We start from the raw sequence: 9,573 nt of genomic DNA on the forward strand, positions 1-9,573 counted from the left end.
ACACCACTATGCTGATGACACGCAGATTCTAATCCCCCTTTCCGGCACCCACATGCAAGATGCCCTCGGGGTGAATACTATTTACAAAACTATACAGTCCTGGATGGCCACACACAGACTCTGCCTCAATGACGAAAAGACAGAGCTCTTCCTCATCGCCCCCCGGCCCGCCTTGCAAAATTCCACCAGGCCTACAAAGCCTTCACAATCGATGGCCATATCATCCAGGTGATCCCCTCTGTGAAAACCCTTGGCCTGTATCTGGACTCCTCACTGAACATGACTCGTCAGTTTAATCACACATCAGGATATGCCACAAAGCTCATCACCGCCAGTGGACATTTCCTGACTGTAAGAACCGGCTTGACTTAGCATGTGCTGTGATCTGTTCAAAACTAGAATATTGCAATTCACTGCTCAGTGACACATCCAGCAAAAACCTGAGAAAGCTTCAAACTGTACAGAAAAAAAGCACTGTCATTGGCAAGAGCAAACACATTTCTGAGTGGAGAAAATCCGCCCATTGGCTCCCATAGTCAGTTTCAAGATCCCCGTTACTCTCTGCTGTCTTGCCAACAATGCTCGACCCTACCTCGTAAATAAACTAAAAAAACACTCCCCAGCAATGCCTCTAAGATTCCCCTACAAGTAGTGTCTTATCACCCCAAGATTTAACCACAAAAGAGCAAGGGTCAAACTTCCCAGTCCAGGCAGCCTCTCTTTGGAACAAGTTCCCCTCTCACCTGCATGATTAACAACAGCTTCCGAAAAAAGCGAAAAACTCCTCTTTTCAACTGGCATTCCTTGTTTTCAACTGTCAATACTACACTGTTCTTTTCTCCTATGTCTCCCATCCCTTCTCCACAGTAACCAGCACCTAGATGCCTACGGGCTTGGTGCACTTTACAAATGTTTAATTTAGTAAAAATAAACCTTCTGTCATATTCCTTAGTCACAGTCCTTTTCTTTCCTTACAGTCCTTCTCCTTCATCATGCTCATTCTCTACCACTGCAGTCTTTATCTTTCATTACAGTCCTTTTAATTCATCAGAGTACTTACCCTTCATCACTGCCCTTCTCTTTCAGCACAGTCTTTCTTTTCAAAGGCAATCATGGGCAGTGCACACATGAAGAAACATCTTCCAAGCTAACCCAACAAGTGGGAGGGATATCCCGTTTCTTATCGCGCTGCCAGGGACAACCATTGGATGTTGTCCTAAAGATTTATTCTGGCCAAACCAAAGCAGTCACTCTCTATGGAGCACCACTTTGGGACTTCCATAGAGCACATGAGATCCAAATGAAGAATACCTTTTTTAGAAGGTTATTAAGACTGCTGGGATCTGCTCCCTGTTTCTCCGTTCATAGGGAACTGAGAATGGAATTCTGAGAGGACCAGTGGGCCTTGGCTCCTTTAACATTTTGGATCAGGCTCCGGGCTAATGAATTAGCATCCTTATGCCATTTCATTATTAGGTCCATAATGGCGAGGGATACTGGAGGAAAATCCTGTGGTTCGCTTATATTGATGAAGCTTTGTCCCGCACAAACATTTGGTTGCTCTCATCCCCAGCTAATTTATTAACTAAAAGCCAAATAAGATCATACAGAAGCAGTCTGCGGGAAGAGTGTATGAGGAAAATAGATCTCTTGGAATCTGCTACTAATTCAGACAGAGCGCATGCATTGATCTGCCGGGTGGAGGAGATTCAGCCCTACCCGGTGGTCGAAGAGTATGAAAAGAAGTAGTGGAATTATGTTACCTACTGGCCTGCACTGCTCCCCACAAACCCCATCGCCACGGCCCCTCCATGCACAATACAAATCCCAAAACACATGTGCCTACTGTTTAAGGGAACATCCACTGCAGTGCACTGACTGTGCAAGTTTCAACTTCTTCCTACACTTATATTTTAAAACGAAACCGTTCCAGAACGGTTTCTTTTTAAAATAAAAGTATAGGAACGGTAAAACCTAATTAAAAGAATTATAGGAGCACCGCTCCCGACAGCTCCTGCCCACTTCGACCACTGGCCCTACCTTATTTGGGGTGCCACTAAGAGAGAGCGTTGGTGGATCACCCAAGCCAGATTTGATTGCCTGCAGCAGAGGGGAGCAACTTCCAAATGGAGTGGATATCCTGAAGGAGCGAGTTGTCCAGCGTGTGGTGTTGCTAAGGAGGATTTGGCCCATCTCTTATTGTTTTGCCCTGCCTACACTGTCAATAGATGATCTTCTCTACTGTCTGTGCTTAGGTCAGCCAACATCCGTTCCTATAGGCCGGAAGTGATATACCTTTTGACAGCAGACTCAGTCTTGACAGCTTGGGCACTACTGTCTTTTTTGAAAGTGCCATGTATCATAGAAAGGGGCTGTTTAAGTAATTGCCCAAAAATTATTGATTACCTAGAAGTAACTGGAAAGAGTATTGCTCCAAATCAATTGGGATTACTGTGCAGTCTTCCTGCTTCCCTTGCAATACATTTTTACCTATGTCTTAACTGGATTAAATGTTAAGTATGCACCCTATTGGACCGAATGTGTATTGTATTTATGACCTTTCCTGTTTGTAAGGTGATTTTTACCCATCTATAGAGAGTTGTGTTTTGATTGGCCCTCTTATCTTTGGACAATTCGATATTATAGATACTTGTGAGCAATCAGTTTCTCCTATTATGTACTGTGCCATTGTATTTTGTATGTGTTTGATGGATTCTTTGATCCGAATAAACATATTGACTGACTATTATGTGGTGATTACCAATGAACCTTTGCACTCACCCACACCTCAACTTTGAATTACAAACAATTCTCATACGTTGCATGCAAACCTGACTATTCAAAAGTGTTAACATTTCATTAGGTTCATGATCTTACATATCTCAGCCACATAGGATTCATAGAATAGCATACAATTAGACTCATAATCATACTATTAACCAATGCAGAACAATTCTTACCTCGCATTAGTCTCAGGCAGTTATGGTCAATTAGTTCTAAAATAATGATAAGCAACTTAGCTTGAGTTCTGGGTCCACTGAATATCGAATCACGCTCTGCTCCAGGATATAACCTGAAAGACAATGTCAAATGAAAGAGCACGATTACTTTCATAGCTCGTGTTAACAATCTTTCGGGTCTGACATCTTTCTCAATCCATAACCTACAGTTACGTCACATTAATGGCATTCTAAATATATGGAACCTGACTCCTTCTGTAATGTAATTACATATTATGTAGAGAACAAAAACAGACAAAAAAAAAACTCCCTGCACCCTCTCTGCTGTGTTTTTTCTGTCTCATGTGCAGAAAACTAAGTTCCTTGGGGGGTGGACCCACCCACCAGCCCGGAGGCTGCAGATGCACAAAAATAGTCTCCCAAGTCTGAAGCACGAGAGCATGTGATGCGAGGGATGCTCATGTGTTTCCTCACATGGGCCTTTCTTCCACAAGGTGGCTATTTCTTTTTAATTGCTGGTGCAAGACATGCCTGGGATTAGTAGTTCTTGGTTGGTGGGGTCCAACTCTTTATGTAACTAGATGTTTCTAGAAAATACGAAACCCACCCAACGCCCTTCAGAGGTACGTTTCTCTCTCGTGCAAGGGCAAGAAAACCAAGCCTATTGGCGTGTGGCCCCACACATAAGCCCAATGGTGACAGAGCTCCACAAGGTGCGACTGCTCTGGTCCCAATCTCTGTGATTGGAGGGATGCGCATGTGGTTCCTTGCATGGCGATGCTTCCTACAAGATGGCTCCTTATTTATAGTTCTGGTGCCAGGCATGACTGGGATTTGTAGTTCCTATTTGTTTCTTTCTGTTTTGTGTCTGAGCCTTGCTGCTTTTTGCCCAGGCCAACTCTATTGCCAATGTTATCAGCACATAGGGGGCCTCATTACAACCCAGGCGTTAAGGGTTTAACGGCGCCGTTGGCGCCGTTAACCCTTAACGCCTGAATACCATTTTAACGCCTGCTTTTAGCAGGCGTTAAAATGCAAGGCGCTAACCCGCCTTGGTGCTACGGTGCCGTAATTAGCGCCTTCCCCACTTCCACTATGCCCTATGGGGCAAAAATGGGAATGGGGAAGGGTAAATGGGGAATGGGGATTTACCGCCTCACTCACCTTGGAATGAGGCGGTAAATCTGCCATCCACCATGGTGTAAACAGAGTTTACACCATGGTGGTAAAGTAGGGAACTTACCGCCTGGGTTGTAATGAGGCCCAGGGTGCATATGGCTCCTGATTTGCCCTGTTAATACCTATTGTTGGTGGTTCCTGAACAGCCCTGTTAATAACTGATGTTTGTGCTTCATGATACATTGTGTGCTGATTGGGGCAGCACTGTTCTTCCTTAGCCCCTGACCCCTGATATCCTGATTCTGTAGAATCAGCTCAATGAGGCAAATGACTGAAGCAACACATCCCTTGTCTTACTCCTAAATCTATCCACAGATTTCGACCTGGTCAATCACCAACACTCTGCCAACTCCTTACATCTTCAGCTCACTTCTCCCTAAATGAAGTGAAGTGAATCGCATCCTTCCTAGTTGATAGAACCTCTTAGGTTTTCACCGCAAAGCTTATGCATGCACCACTCCTACTCCCTGTGGAGTGCCACATGGCTCATGCTTTTCCTCCGCCTTATATAACATAACATAGAAAACCAGCTTTTGACCACCTTGACTCGTTAGGCATCTCATACACAACTATGCCGATGACACGCAGATTCTAATCCCCCTTTCCGGCACCCACATGCAAGATGCCCTCGGGGTGAATACTATTTACAAAACTATACAGTCCTGGATGGCCACACACAGACTCTGCCTCAATGACGAAAAGACAGAGCTCCTCCTCATTGCTCCCCGGCCCGCCTTGCAAAATTCCACCAGGCCTACAAAGCCTTCACGATCGATGGCCATATCATCCAGGTGATCCCCTCTGTGAAAACCCTTGGCCTGTATCTGGACTCCTCACTGAACATGACTCGTCAGTTTAATCACACATCGGGATATGCCACAAAGCTCATCACCGCCAGTGGACATTTCCTGACTGTAAGAACCGGCTTGACTTAGCATGTGCTGTGATCTGTTCAAAACTAGAATATTGCAATTCACTGCTCAGTGGCACATCCAGCAAAAACCTGAGAAAGCTTCAAACTGTACAGAAAAAAAGCACTGTCATTGGCAAGAGCAAACACATTTCTGAGTGGAGAAAATCCACCCATTGGCTCCCATAGTCAGTTTCAAGATCCCCCGTTACTCTCTGCTGTCTTGCCAACAATGCTCGACCCTACCTCGTAAATAAACTAAAAAAACACTCCCCAGCAATGCCTCTAAGATTCCCCTACAAGTAGTGCCTTATCACCCCAAGATTTAACCACAAAAGAGCAAGGGTCAAACTTCCCAGTCCAGGCAGCCTCTCTTTGGAACAAGTTCCCCTCTCACCTGCATGATTAACAACAGCTTCCGAAAAAAGCGAAAAACTCCTCTTTTCAACTGGCATTCCTCGTTTTAAACTGTCAATACTACACTGTTCTTTTCTCCTATGTCTCCCATCCCTTCTCCACAGTAACCAGCACCTAGATGCCTACGGGCTTGGTGCACTTTACAAATGTTTAAATTAGTAAAAATAAACCTTCTGTCATATTCCTTAGTCACAGTCCTTTTCTTTCCTTACAGTCCTTCTCCTTCATCATGCTCATTCTCTACCACTGTAGTCTTTATCTTTCATTACAGTCCTTTTAATTCATCACAGTACTTACCCTTCATCACTGCCCTTCTCTTTCAGCACAGTCTTTCTCTTTTGTCACATGCCACATGTTTCATAACACGCCATGACCAAATTAGTTCTTAAGAGTACTTCCACTTTGTCTCTGTTTTTTGTGACAATCCTTTGCCATATATATTCCGTTGCCACTTTCCTTCTTTGTCACTGTCCTGCTTTATCCCAGTCTGTTGGCACATTCCTCATGGCAGTCCTTCTACTACATGATAGTACTTCATAAAATAGTTTCTCTTTGATCATAGTCCATCTATTTCAACGTAGCTCCCTCTTTCTCCTTTAACGGTCCTTTTCATTCTCAACGGTCCTATTCCTTCATCAACGTCTTCCTTTGTCGCATTCCTTCATCACAATCCTTCTCCTTTGTCATTGTCATTTATCACAGGTCTCAATTTTCACAGTCCTTCATTGTCACTTTTCTTCATCAAAATCATTAATAACAATTATTCTCCATCTATCATCATCTTCATTCAAACACCCTTCTATGACATTTCATTCATCAAGCCTCCCTTTTATAATAATACACCAACGGATCATGCACCCACTTGCCTCGTCGTCTGCTGGCCCCTTGACATGGCCCCCTGCCTAGGAGTGTCTGTGCAGTTTCTCAGAAAATATGTTCACCGTACACCAGCCAAACGTATTCATTAGCCAATAAGTGTTCTAATATAAAATACAATTGTACAGGTACTATTCCCTGAAAAGATTAAATAGGCATCCCATTACTTCCTTAATTCTTGGATCTACAAGTGCAGTTATTTTCGAATTTAAAATATAGAAGTGTATGTGACACGAGTACAGTATTTACAAATGCTCAAATCTTTATAAAACAGATTCAACGATCTACTCATGTTTCTTTGGTTATTAACCTCAATATCAAAGCTAGAGAGGTGTGATACATTTGTAAGGCTAACTCATTTTTAAGAAGCAGTTTTGAGGCTTCTATAGGCAATGAAATTAATAGAGCATGGTGAAATGACTGTTTGATCATTGCAGTAATGCTCGCTCATTTTAGCATGTCTTTAAAAAACTATTACAACTTTATAACTTTGCAATTTAGACTCCTTACAAGTAATTTACTCTGTGTACTGCAAAGGCATAGTACATCGTCAGTAGACAGAGTTTACATTAGGACAGCTAAAGTGTACTAGGCCCCACGCATTGCCTGAGAATAATTTCCTGAGAGCTTTTGCGTATGCTTTAAAAAGATTTAAATACGATTAATATGCATTTTGCACTGGGAAAAAGGAGGAAGGAAGGAAGGAAGGAAGGAAGGAAGGAAGGAAGGAAGGAAGGAAGGAAGGAAGGAAGGAAGGAAGGAAGGAAGGAAGGAAGGAAGGAAGGAAGGAAGGAAGGAAGGAAGGAAGGAAGGAAGGAAGGAAGGAAGGAAGGAAGGAAGGAAGGAAGGAAGGAAGGAAGAGGAACGAGGGAGGGAGGGAGGGAGGGATGAAGAGAGGGAAGGAAGGAAGGAAGGAAGGAAGGAAGGAAGGAGGAAGGAAGGAAGGAAGGAAGGAAGGAAGGAAGGAAGGAAGGAAGGAAGGAAGGAAGGAAGGAAGGAAGGAAGGAAGGAAGGAAGGAAGGAAGGAAGGAAGGAAGGAAGGAAGGAAGGAAGGAAGGAAGGAAGGAAGGAAGGGAGGGGAGGAACAAGGATGGAAGGAAGGAACAGAGTAAGGGAGGTGCAAGGAAGGAAGGGTCGAGGAAGGAAGGAAGGAAGGAAGGAAGGAAGGAAGGAAGGAAGGAAGGAAGGAAGGAAGGAAGGAAGGAAGGAAGGAAGGAAGGAAGGAAGGAAGGAAGGAAGGAAGGAAGGAAGGAAGGAAGGAAGGAAGGGAGGGAGGGTGTAAGGGAGGTGCAAGGAAGGAAGGAAAGGTTGGAGGGAGGGAGGGAGGGAATGAGGGAGCAAGGAAGGAAGGAAGGAAGGAAGGAAGGAAGGTAGGAAGGTAGGAAGAAAGGAAGACAGGGATGAAGAGAGGAAAGGAAGGAAGGAAGGAAGGAAGGAAGGAAGGAAGGAAGGAAGGAAGGAAGGAAGGAAGGAAGGAAGGAAGGAAGGAAGGAAGGAAGGAAGGAAGGAAGGAAGGAAGGAAGGAAGGAAGGAAGGAAAGGAGGCAAGGAAGAAAGGAAGTAAGGAAGGAATGAAGTTAGGGGAGAGCAGGGAAAGGAGGGAGGGAAGGAAGGAAGGAGGAAGGAAGGAAGGAAGGAAGGAGGGAAGGAAGGAAGCAAAGAGTAAGGAAGGAAGGGAAGGAGGAACAAGGAAGGAAGTAAGGAACAGAGTAAGGGACGTGCAAGCAAGGAAGGAAGGGTTGGAGGGAGGGAGGGAGGGAATGCGGGAGCAAGGAAGGCAGGAAGGAAGGGAAGGAGGGAAAGAAGCAAGGAAGGAAGTTAGGAAGCTAGGAAGGAAGGAAGGAAGGAAGGAAGTGTAGGGTATTTTGTAGAGATTTGGGGCCTGACGGTATTTTATTACCGCCGAAAAATAACTTAGCAATAATCACTCCTTGTATTCAGATTTGGCCATGTGCAACAATAGTACAGTGGACATGCACTATTTCAGCACCCAGGCATGCATATTTGGTATGCGTGGTTGGTAGGCGTGGTTGGTGGTATTTTGGTGAGCATTATTCCCTTGTTTTATTGGTGGCCCCAATGTCCAGAATCCCTTATCTTTGCTTAGATTTTTCGTGTAATCACTAGAGAGACCTCAGGCCTACATTTCAGGAATACCACATTTTCAATGTTAGTGTTAGTGTTAGTGTGCCACCATGGGCAATCTCACTGACTTATTTACGACAGAGAGCTATATGCGGTAATTTTGTGGTAATTTCCACTACCTTATATACGGTAGGGAACTATGTCCAGAGAGTCTCTCTTCCCGTTGGCTCATGTACCTCCAACGAGCTATGCTACAGTCACTCACAACTGTTCATACTGAATCTGACATGCACACATCTGTCTTAAAATGACCATTGCATTGTTTAAAAATCTCCCCACATCATCAGCATTGTAATGGTAAATAGTAAACACACCACCTGTCTGCTTTCAAATATCTTTCTGTATTATAAAATTTGCATTTAAACACGATCTCATTCATTACAGAAATAAATAAAACAGCACATTAACAGCATTGTCTGTAATATTCTGAAAAAAAAACTTGGCGGAGAACAGAACACCATTTGCAACATTAACGTGTGATTAAGGCACCGGAATCCCCTTTCCTACTCTGACTGAACATTATCGTCTCGTACACACTCAGCTCCCACACTTATGTAATTACCTTATCTGTTCAGAGTTTTCTTTGGCTGTTCTCTTTCTGAATGTGGCTCCCTTGAAGATTAACCCCAGTGAAAACGAACGCTTTTCGTTCTCAAACCGGGGTTATTATCTGGAATCCTCAGCTTTTGCAGATAGGAATGCCTCAGCCAGGGGAAAGGTCCTTCTTCCAGCTCTGCCAAATCTTGACTGCCTTTCTCCTTTCTCAAACTCCCCCCAGCAAAACCTGATCACTCCCTCTAGCATGATACTTGCTATGACGCTGCTCCAATCAGAATTAATCACGCCATCTCCTCCTTATCTACACAATGGCTCATTTTTATAGTAATAATTTGTAACCAACTGATTTCCTGTTCTTTCAGGCCATTTGCTTCCTGTAGTTATGTGGACAGGGCAGCAGAGAGAACAGAAAAAAAAAATGGATGTGCGTTTAAAAGTTCACTTTCAGAATAGGCCTAATTCTGCAGTGGAGACACATTTTTATTAGTGGATTATGTTTCATTAGTCAGGTTAGTTATAAGTTATGTTA

The sequence above is a fragment of the Ambystoma mexicanum genome, chromosome 7q (assembly GCF_040938575.1).
Source record: "Ambystoma mexicanum isolate Mex_15411 chromosome 7q, UKY_AmexF1_1, whole genome shotgun sequence".
NCBI lineage: Eukaryota > Metazoa > Chordata > Amphibia > Caudata > Ambystomatidae > Ambystoma > Ambystoma mexicanum.